We start from the raw sequence: 10,874 nt of genomic DNA, 5'->3' as shown, positions 1-10,874 counted from the left end.
AGGTTCCAGTTTGCCGAGTGTCTGACCGCCGACACTAGGCAAACCTGCCATTGACGGCCCGCTGGTCGTCATAGCAATTTTACTTTGCTAAGTGTGGGGTCAGCACTAGGCAAAGTCTTTGCCCAATGTTAAACAAATGACACTAGGCAAAGTGCTCTTTGCCGTCTATTTTTTTGCCGAGTGTTACACTCGCCAAACCATTTGCCTAGTGTTTAATGGGCTTTGCCCAGTGCCTCTGGCACTAGACGAAGCTGCTGTTTTCAGTAGTGAGTGGTCCATGACACAACGTGCCACCATGCTAGCTCCACCTATGCCCTATCATCATTATCAGTTTGTGGCTTAAACTATCACTGATTAGTTTTAAAAAAAATCATAACTTTTTGTATGAGGTTCGATCAAGATAAACTTTATATTAAATTGTTGCATCAGATATACTATATACATTCTACTCTTTTCATTCTAATTAAATTGTAGGTTGTTATGGCTTTTTTAGACATGTATAGACATAATATGTGTATCTAAATATATAACAAAACTGACAGAACAACTTACAGTGTGGAACAGAGGGTGTCTAAGCATTGATCTCAGTTGCCCAGTGAACATAGATGTTGGAGAACATGACTTAAGATCTTCACTTGCAATGCTCAAATTCGATATATGAGAAATTTCTCTACACGCTTTCCTCCAAGAAATGATGGAAACAAACTTATCTGATTAGTCATCAGCCAACAACAAAGACTAGGACAATTACACCAGTAAGATTCAATCCAAAGGGGCGCGTCCTTTGCTTCTAGTATATATAGTCGTCTATGAAACGGATTGCGCATACCCAGCTAGTGTCAAGATCGTCGGCCGTGTTTTTTTTTATAACTGGTCGCCGGCCGGCGGTGGTCAGCTGCCAGCAGGCAGACGGTCTAGTCCGTTGACTAAGTCAGGCAAAGTAGGCTGCCGCGTCCATCTTCTAACAAGTCGTGCACCGACAGCACCTTACAGTTACATGACCAGTTGAGCTTGATCCCCTTTACTGGTTAAACACACTTGCTGTGAACCATGATATAAGCAGCATGCATGGACCGGCTATATATAAGAATTAAGGTAGCGTTATCACAACAACCTGAATGCACTGGCCAATAATCGAGTTACGATAGATCATTCACCAGCCAGAGGACACAAGAGTCGAGCAACAAGCTAGACGATCGACGAGAGAGAGAGAAGCGCGGAATAATGAAGGCCCGTCGTCCCTCGTTGCTGGCTCTGTGCTTGGCGATATTGGCAGCCGCGCTCGTCATTTTCGCCGTGCACGTCGAGCCTGCGCAAGGTAGGTACTGCATGCGTTCGGCTCACACAGCCACGCTTCACAAGCTGCTGGTATATATAGAATATAGATTATTTCTAGATTAGATTGGCTATATATATTCCATCCAGTTGCAAATGTTGGAGGCCCTATTTAGATCTCATTTCCATTTTATTTCTACCTCCTTGATCTCATAGTTTAATTCTAGGAAGTTCAAACATGACATTAACATTATATATTACTCAGCTAATATAAACGTTGCATGTGATATATGCATAATCTGCTGTGCAGGGAGGCCGCCGCAGCCAGGACCTCCGTCTCCAATTGCAAATATAGGACCGGGTGAACACGGGAGGTAGGATGATTAGGGTAGATTTTGACCAGTGGGCGTGATTGAAGTTGCGGTTTGTATATGATCAGCGTCGTGCTCTTATTAGCCTCTCTGGCTCAGTCCACATATTGTGCAGTGTGCTAGGAGAAGAAACATTGTATCCACTAATTAGTGATGTATTATTAGTAGACGACTGCTCAATTTGATTTATTTTTTGTCAAAACACAGGAGAGCTAACTGCACCTCTTTGTATTTGTATTAAGATTTAAAAAGGATATGCTTTTACATAGCGATTACACAACGCCACAGAGTCTAGCTCAAGCTGGTTGAATGTCAACAACACCCCCACAATCAACACAAAACATGCAGCAATTGTAGTGCAAGAAACATGCAAAAGCTCCTAATAACTCACACCCTAAACAGACAACAAGGCGCTTTGTACCAGCTTGCACCCACAAATCGGTGATGAATTTGATCTTTAACAATAAACAGTAGCTCCAGTATTGGCTTAAAAAAAAGCTCCAGTATTGTCTCCCTCTACTCTGAAAACCCCCTTTGTTGCAATGGTTTCTTTCTAGAGGTGCCAGGCTACCAGCAAAATGAATACCTTGCGCATGTACCGGTCAAAGCCATCCAAGATCACCCGCCCTTGATGTCATCTTGCAAGTATAGACGACCATGCAGCCCGTGGCCCGTTGGCCCAGCCCAGTGGCCAACGGGCCTAGGCTGGCATGGCCCGAGGTAGCGGGCCGGGCACCCAGGCATGGCCCGCTCTAATGGCCGGCACGAAGGTGGCCCAGCCTGCTAACATCCTCATGTTCCTCCAATGGCCTGGAAGGGAAGAGATTAGCCTGCTCCACGGTCGAGTCCAACCCCACCAAAACCCAAACCTCTTTCCCGGCTCCCTAACAGCCTCACCGCGCAGCGCTGCAGCCCCTTCCCCTTCCTACGCAGCGCCCCCATCCTCATGCCGCCGCACTCGCCACTCCCCCTCTCTCACTCAGTTACTCTATCTATCTCTCACCCCTTACTCCTCAGACACGACAGTGGCGTGGCCCCACCCAGCGCGAGGCTGGCAAGCGCACGTACGGCATGCGGAGCACCTCTAGGGAAAGGCCAGTGAGTGCACGACAGAGCACCTCCAGGGCAAGCACGCGGCCACCACCACCTCCTGCTCCTCCGCTCACCAGCAGGCGGTGTTGCTAGCTCCTCGCCTCCTCGTCACCTCGCAGGTCGCTTGACACGCAGGGTGCTTTTGGGCTGATCCGGTGGCCCAGCAGGTCGTGCCTGGGCCATAGGTTAGGCACGAAGCCTGCCTTGGCATGGCCCGTGACGCACGACGGTCCGTGACGGCCCGACCCCCACCGGGCCGGGCCAGCCCGTTGGACATCTATACTTGCAAGAAGGCCGAAGGATTGCTTGTTGTATGCTAAGAGCCATGACGATTGATGACGGAGCATCATACTTCATGTACCCCCAGGCAAGGAACGACTTTATGGTCGCAAGATTACTTTGCAAAATAGCTAGGTGCACTGGTTACCCGATATTGGTAAAAAAATAGTACCCGTAATTTTGGGTATCCACTAATTCAGGTTCAGGTATCCCTAATATACCTGAAATTGCAGAATCCCTTGAGGTTGTCGTCCCTCCCTCGAGCTCATTGTGCGGTGTCAGCTGGTGCCCAATAAGCCTTGTCGGGTGAGCAGGTGAGGGCGCTACGGGCAAGCTGTGCTCGGGACCAGCGGGGATGTCACGAGTTGCCAAGGTGTGGGAGTGAGAGAGGGCGGCGCGTGATGGCCTGACCACCTGAAACAAAGGTGGGTGAAGGGTGCATACACTTCTCTAGATTCTAGTAGTCCTACGACTATCTCCAACAATAACACTCATAATACAAGACCCTATTTAGCATTTGGGTAGCGCTACAGACAAAGAGTTCAATACTTATTTGATATCTTCTCCAACAACAACAGGACTTAAAAAGAATCTTTTTTGAAAATGGGTTTCCAAGATAGAGGATGCCCATATTTAGGTTGTGCCCAGCACCGTCTCAATAATTTCTAGGACCCTTGTGCAAGCAAGAAACTAAGGGTCTGGCAATATAACGTTTCAGTATGACGATCGAAATATATAGTACCGTTAATAAGACATAACTTGCAACATATATTTAGTTCATAAGAAAATGTCACTACATCGAAGAAGCTAAAAGAACGGTAAAATAACTATTATGGTTACATGAAATATAGTGCTTCGATGCTTTTTAAAAAACCATCTCCGGACATTTCTTGATGCAAAATCTTCAATAACAATATTGAGATCAATTTTTTATTTTGTGACAACCAAATAAATGTTTCTTTGGCAACATCTAACTTCTCCACATAAATACAAACGCAAAGTGAAGGTTTGGAGAAATAAAAGAAAAAGTTCCCAAGCTCGACATTTAAAACGCAATTTTATTACTAAATCTCTAATTGTGTCTCATAAACACCTCCGTTGCGGTTATCTCAATTGTACTGCATCCCATTTTCATGAATTGGCAATCCTCCTTATTCTATAGTAGGAACTAGGACCTGATCCAGTAAGTCCATCTTAAGATAACCTGCAAGTAAGATGGTGTTACAGCCTTGTTCAAAATTATGTCACTCCAAGTTAACCAAATTGTCCAACAAACTGCACTTGCCCCTACTAGGATTTTAGATTTTAGTTTCCTATTTATCCCATCTAACCAGCCTGTAAACATATTGTGGACGCTAGTTGAAGGTAATAAGTAAAGGCAACATGAACAATATGCTGCACAAATTTAACAAAATGGCAATCAAAGAATAAATATTGTATAGACTCGTTAGAAGAGCAAAAATAACATTGTCTATCTCCATTGCAACCACCTAGTGCCATGCTTGTAAATTAACCCCAATTAGGGATCTCCTGAAAGCTACATTTAATGGTGTCATGGATAACATTGTTCTTATGGATGCACTTTTTTCCTAACAATATTATATAGTGCAGGTCTGCAGGAAAGATAGATTTTAGTGAACGTGATATATGAGCCCTCCCGAAATCATACTTGAAACCCGTCACCTAGCTCAAACTTGCCAAGCGAGAGAAACTCCTCCTTGACCTTCATAAGGCCAATCCAAAACTAAAAATCTCTAGACAAGTGTTGAACCTGTGTCAATGTTTTGTCCTTTAGATATTTATACTTAAGAATATGTTGCCAGACTCCTCCATTAATCAACTTGAAAAGCTATTTAGTCAGAAGACATTTGTTGTGGACATCTAGATTTAGAACACCCAATCCTCCTCGGTCTTTTAGAGTAGAAGCTACCTCCAATCTAGTTAATTTATATATTTTTTTCCTACAATCATCACTTTGCCAAAAAAACCCTTGATCTGAAGTAATCCAGCTTTTTCAGAACCCCTCTAGTTACTTCACAAAAGGAGAATATGAACATAGGGAGACTACCCAAAATAGAATTAATCAGAACCAATCTTCCTCTCCCACCAACAACAACTTCTCCAATAATTTAACCTTTTTTTGAAATCTTTCTTCAATATGCTTCCAATCTTTACTCAAGAATGTTTTATGATGCATAGGAATTTTTAGGTAACAAAAGGGGTATGACCCTAAAACACACCGAAAGATTTGTGCAAACTCAGATTGTCTATCCCTGGCTGCCCTGTAACAAAATATCTCACTTTTATAAAAATTGATCTTGAGTCCTAATAACTGTTCAAAAGCACAAAGTAAAAGCTTCATGTTTTTGGCTCTCTCAAGATTATTATTCATAAAGATTACAATATCATCTGCATATTAAAGGATTGAGAGTCTCTCATCTACCAAATGTGGAACAATCCCATGGATTTGTCCCTACTCTTTAGCCCGTGAAATAAGGACAGACAACATATCAACCACTATATTAAACAGGATCGGAGATAATGGATCCCCCTATCGTACTTCTTTCCTAGTTTGGAAGAAATGTCCGATATTATCATTGACCTTAACTACAATGCTTCTAGTCATAACTTTTGATATCGATTCGCACCATATTGGTGAGAATCTTTTCATCTTGAGAACCTGTTGCACAAAAGGCCACTTTAATTTATGGTAAAATTCTAGCTTTAGTAACACTCCATCCTGCTTTTTCCTATGTAATTCACAAATTGTTTCATATAAGACAACAACTCTCTCCATGATATAGCGATCCAGAATAAATATTGTCTGTGAAGGTCCTATCAATTTGTCTGCCACCTTCAATATTCTATTATTTAACACCTTCGTAAAAATCTTAAAGCTCACATTTAATAAGCATATAGGGCTATACTGTTGTATCTATGTCGCATCATCAACCTTTGGTAGTAAAGTGATTACTCCAAAATTGAGGCTACAAATCGGTAGTCTCCCCGCATGAAATTCATAAAAAAGCTTCGTTAAATCCAGCTTCACAATCTCCCAAAAAGATTAGTAAAATTTAGAAGGAAAATCATCTAGACCAGGAGCCTTGTTATGTTCCATGTCAAAGACAGCTATTTTAACCTCCTGTTCACTAAATGGAGCCGTCAATATCTCATTCTCCTCCGATACCTGAGGTATATCATACTTTATAGTCTAGTCCATTGAGAAAGAATTTTGAGTATGAGGTCCAAATAGTCCTTTATAGTAATCAGTAATATAATTTTTTAAATTGTCATCTCCAACAATAGTTCCCACTTCCTGTACTAATTGTACATTTTTTTGTTTTCCTATGTCTACTATTTGCCACCATATGGAAGTACTTCGTGTTATTATCCCCTAGTAATAACTTTGTTGCTTCAGATCCAGTAATTTTTCTCCTCTCTTAGCAACTTAGTTAATTCCCCTTTGAGATGATTTCTAAGCTCCACTTCTTGAGATGACAACAAAACCGTCTTTGCCTTTCTATCTAAAGCATCTGTCTTAGCTAACAAATTGGAGCTAATAATAGCCCATGTTTTTAGATACCAATTAGGGCCACAGTAACCGAACGAGCCCTTAGAAAGTCTAAATGTGAGCTAATAGACTAATGAGGGCTAATTAGTGGTTAGAGTTCTTTAGCCCTTGTTAGTCCATAATTAGCTTCTGTTTAATCTATTTTTTATAAGGCGGGCTAATTTTTAGCATTGGGATCCAAATGGGCCTAAGTCTTAAAAATAAACCGACATCCAAAGACGTGAATAAGTGCATGACTGCGGTTTCATTTGCCAATGCATATGCTCGTCCGGACAAAAATGATTTTCTGAGACTGGTACAGGGCATGTCACCTCTATTTTAGAGATAGTTTGTTAATATATATGCCTTTATAAATCGATCAAACAAAGATAACCAGCGTGGCACCTTCGGTCACAAAATTTTTGGAGGGTGATGTGGATAAATTTTAAATATCATATAGTAAAATGAGAGATGTGTGCATCCCTCATGAATGAAGCTTTGCTTCTCAAATGGGTGTGGAGAATATTGCATCCCATTTGTCAACACATACATGATGAACCACAGCCACAAGTATGCATGGTAGAAGAACCCAGAATACACCATCACAATATAATGAAACCATGTTACGTTCAAAAAAAAAAATATAATAAAACCATGCGACGACAGGCTGAATCAAAATGGGTTCGTGGTCCATCGTTAAATTCTAGAAATAAGCCGGAGTACTTTTAACATGTCTGTCTCCTCTGTACTGTAACGTTGTGAACCTGTCGTGTCAGGTTTAACCAATAAGTTGACTTGCATCTACTACTTAATTGTAGTTTGAGATTCGACAATATAAGAGCAAGTACAATAATGGGCTTATAGCCAAGCTAATGCTGATGTGGAGAAAAGAAGATAAGAGAGAGATGATAACTTGGCTCTTATGTAAGCACCAAGCTGGGCACGGATGCATAGGTAGTGGTGGGCCCAAATAGCAAGTGTTGTGAGAAGGAATAGAAAAGAGAAGAGATTTTAGAGACAAGTATGAGACAACTTATTTGTCACCACAACCACAAGTATGTATCATAGAAGAACTCTTGTTTCATTTGTCTTCAGAATACACCACAACAATAAAATAACCCAGTGCGGCAGCATGAATCAAAATGGGTTCGTGGTCCATGGTTAAATTTTACTTTTAGTTAACATGTCTGCCTCCTCTGTAACGTTGTGAACCTGTCGTGTGAGGTTTAACCAAGTTGACTTGCATATACTACTTAACCTAGTCTGAGATTCGATAACATAAGGCCTTGTTCACTTCACCCAAAAATCCAAAATTTTTCAAGATTCTCCATCACATCGAATCTCGCGGCGCATGCATAGAGCATTAAATATAGATAAAAATAAAAACCAATTACACCATTTGACTGTAAACCGCGAGATGAATCTTTTGAGTCTAGTTACTCCACGATTGGACAATATTTGTCAAATAAAAATGAAAGTGCTACAGTACCCAAATCAAAAGTTTTTGCGAACTAAACAAGACCTAAGTTTGCTCTGTGAAACTGGGACATGTTACAGCAGAGCGACACGCCACTCTGAATCAGGATTCGGTGCGATACTGTCATGAATGTGGCACACGTGCACTGTCTATGTAAACCAAGATGCTCACAAGATCCCAGGAGCTGTGGCAGCTAGTCAGATTTCCAAGAACCAATCAGCCAAACCACTGCTATCTTGGGCTTAGTTACATTACATACATACACAACGGGCTCGGAGCAAAGATGAGACTCATGAGAGGCCTCAACAGCAGAAGCTAAACTGCTGCATGTACTTACCTGAAATAGTACATGAACCGCTCTCTTGTTGGATAGCAAAAGGAAAGGAGAATCAATTCACAGGGCTCACAGCTCAGATAGGAGATGAAGCAGCAGAAGTGCTGGTGCTCGTTCCTCAGCCATAAGCTGCTCGCGGTACTGATGTCTGTCGCCATACTTGCAGTGATGCTCACCGGCTTCCTCACAGGAGGTGACAACACTGTCTCCTTTCTTACCGCCTGATCTGCTTCTTTGTTCACGCTTTACTTTCAGCAACACTACTGTCCTGGCTCCTTGCCATTTTCGATTCCCAAGCATGCTGTTCAGTTTCCAGTTGCACTGTGGACATCAGTGTCTCCATTTATGAAATTACAAGTAATATAATATCAGTATTCAGTGCATCATCGATCATTCATTAGAAAGAGTAGTGTAGTTGTCTGTAAAGTAGCAACAATTTTTTTCCCCGAAGGAATTCTTTCCAGGGAAATGCCAGACATCAGCTTACGCTCTGCTGAACTTACAGTATCGGTGTACATGGGTGGGAGAGTGGACGGCGTGTCGCCTCCGGCGCCAACCTCCAGCGGGAGTCCTCATTCAGCTTCTATTTTTCCAGACAATGACTAGTCCATACGGTGTGGCATCTCGACGTCCTTGTGCTGTTCAAACTCGAAAAAAAAAGTTTTTTTTATCTTCTCCCCAGTTATTTCCTGTGGCAACATGGATGTGTTTTGCACTTGTCCATTACCTTGCGCACACCAAACCGACTGTCCAACTTGCTATAGTAATCATCCCAATTTTTACAAAGAAAGAATGACCGATAGTAGTATTCAGTTTAACAACATCATCATTTTCAGATTTGCGAGTATCTCCCGTTGCTATGCAAAAGCCTTGAAGTTTACTTTAGCATCCGTTTCTGGTGAATATTTGAATAGCGCCTTACATTCTACTGAATTGACAGCAGCGGCGTCCATGGGCAAGCGAGGGCACGGCGAGCCACCACCACCTCCAATCTCCGATGCTAGCCATCACCAATCTTCCAGGTCTCCGGATCACGACATGCAACCCCTGTCACCAGACAAAAGCTAGACGAACCGGTGGGGCATCTCGACATTGTTTGTTGTGTTCTACAAGAGAAGTTATCTTCCCCAAAAACTGAAAACTAAGTAAACAAACTCGGTGTACTGCAAAGTTCTCTTCTCCATCATTTTGATTTCAGATTAGAGACTGCTTCCCAGTTCCCGTTCTATTGCAAAATTTCTCTAGCGTTTGTTCCTCTTACAGAAGGATCACTGAGTGGATACTCCCTTTGCGCTTATGTAATTGCATTCTTTATGTAACCTTTTTCCCGTTTTTCCTACGCAGTAACTTTTTGAAGCAAACTATTGCAATTATTATTTGTCAATGAACCAAACAATCAAGATATGCTGGAGCGGATAGTGGAGACTGAATTTACTCTGAACTGAATTATATAGCAAAGTCTATTTTTCATCCTCCAACTTGCTTGGCAGTCTGATTTTTCAATTATGACTTTTTTTCCGAGACCACGCCGAACGACACGTTTTTCAATAAGCATCAATTATGACCTACAAACAAGAGTATTGTAGTAAGGATACAAAAACAGTACCAATTGCTAAATAATCTTTCTGTATTTATAGGATTAGAGATTTTGGTGAAAAAGAAATTCAACAACTTCTTCAATTATATCTCTAAATATTAATATTTTTCATTCCTAGTTTCTCGCTAGTCAAAGATGGAGAGCGAGGCTAGCTCTCCAAAGTATGTACAAGGTATAGAGAAACTATTGAAGAGTGAAAAGAAATAGAGTGTGATTTCTATTCAAATAGTTCTTCTAATTTAGAAAACTGACTAGGCCATTTCATACATGGGCTTAAAAGTTCAAAACACACTGTCCAACCATTGGGTTTCCTATGAAGAAGCCAGAAAAGATATATTGGGCTGGGCTTTCAATGAGGTTGGCTTTCAATCCACACGCATGGTGTGCTTCAAGTGAGTGGAGGATGGATTGAGCGTGGATTAGCTCTGGAAGACCTGCGTCTGCGTGGCTGGGTCCTCCACTCCTCGTCCTCGCCTTGTAAAACCAGCCATGTTAGGTACGCAGCCAGTTAGACAGTGCTAGATCTGTCACCCTCAGACTCGAATACTCAATCAACGTCCAACCGCACCATTATCATTGTGGCCTTAATTGACTTTTCCTGCAGTACAATGATTCTTGAAAAGCCAAGGAAATGATACCTCAGCTGTGTCCATTGTCCTTTGTCGACTTCAGTGTCTTCACCGAAATAGACTAATTGTTTGGGAGGAGGTGGCGGTTTTTTCCTGAGCATGCTTTTTGGTCAACAATGGCTGGCTTTGACAGAACGAAATGGGTTCACGTCTTATTTAGTTTGCAAAAATTTTGAAGATTTGTTATCACATCGAATCTTTGTACGCATACATGAAGCAATAAATATAGATAAAAAATAACTAATTACACAATTTGTCTGTAATTTGTAA

The 10,874-nt window shown here is 41.7% G+C and overlaps 3 long non-coding RNA genes across 3 annotated transcripts; 2 read left to right on the top strand and 1 right to left on the bottom strand.

Annotated features, from left to right (window-relative positions):
- On the top strand, nt 1,130-1,926 carry LOC110433339. Its single transcript, XR_002450734.1, has 2 exons — nt 1,130-1,318; nt 1,586-1,926. It is a non-coding gene; the product is annotated as an uncharacterized LOC110433339 (long non-coding RNA).
- Nucleotides 8,055-9,782, top strand: LOC110433563. Its single transcript, XR_002451045.1, has 2 exons — nt 8,055-8,571; nt 9,319-9,782. It is a non-coding gene; the product is annotated as an uncharacterized LOC110433563 (long non-coding RNA).
- On the bottom strand, nt 8,578-9,312 carry LOC110433564. The gene is made up of 3 exons (XR_002451046.1): nt 9,106-9,312; nt 8,882-9,016; nt 8,578-8,715 (listed from the first exon to the last, which is right to left on the bottom strand). It is a non-coding gene; the product is annotated as an uncharacterized LOC110433564 (long non-coding RNA).

This window comes from Sorghum bicolor, chromosome 3 (assembly GCF_000003195.3).
Source record: "Sorghum bicolor cultivar BTx623 chromosome 3, Sorghum_bicolor_NCBIv3, whole genome shotgun sequence".
Lineage (NCBI taxonomy): Eukaryota > Viridiplantae > Streptophyta > Magnoliopsida > Poales > Poaceae > Sorghum > Sorghum bicolor.
The sequence above is the reverse complement of the archived record's forward strand: the minus strand, read 5'-3'. Positions and strand labels throughout refer to the sequence as shown.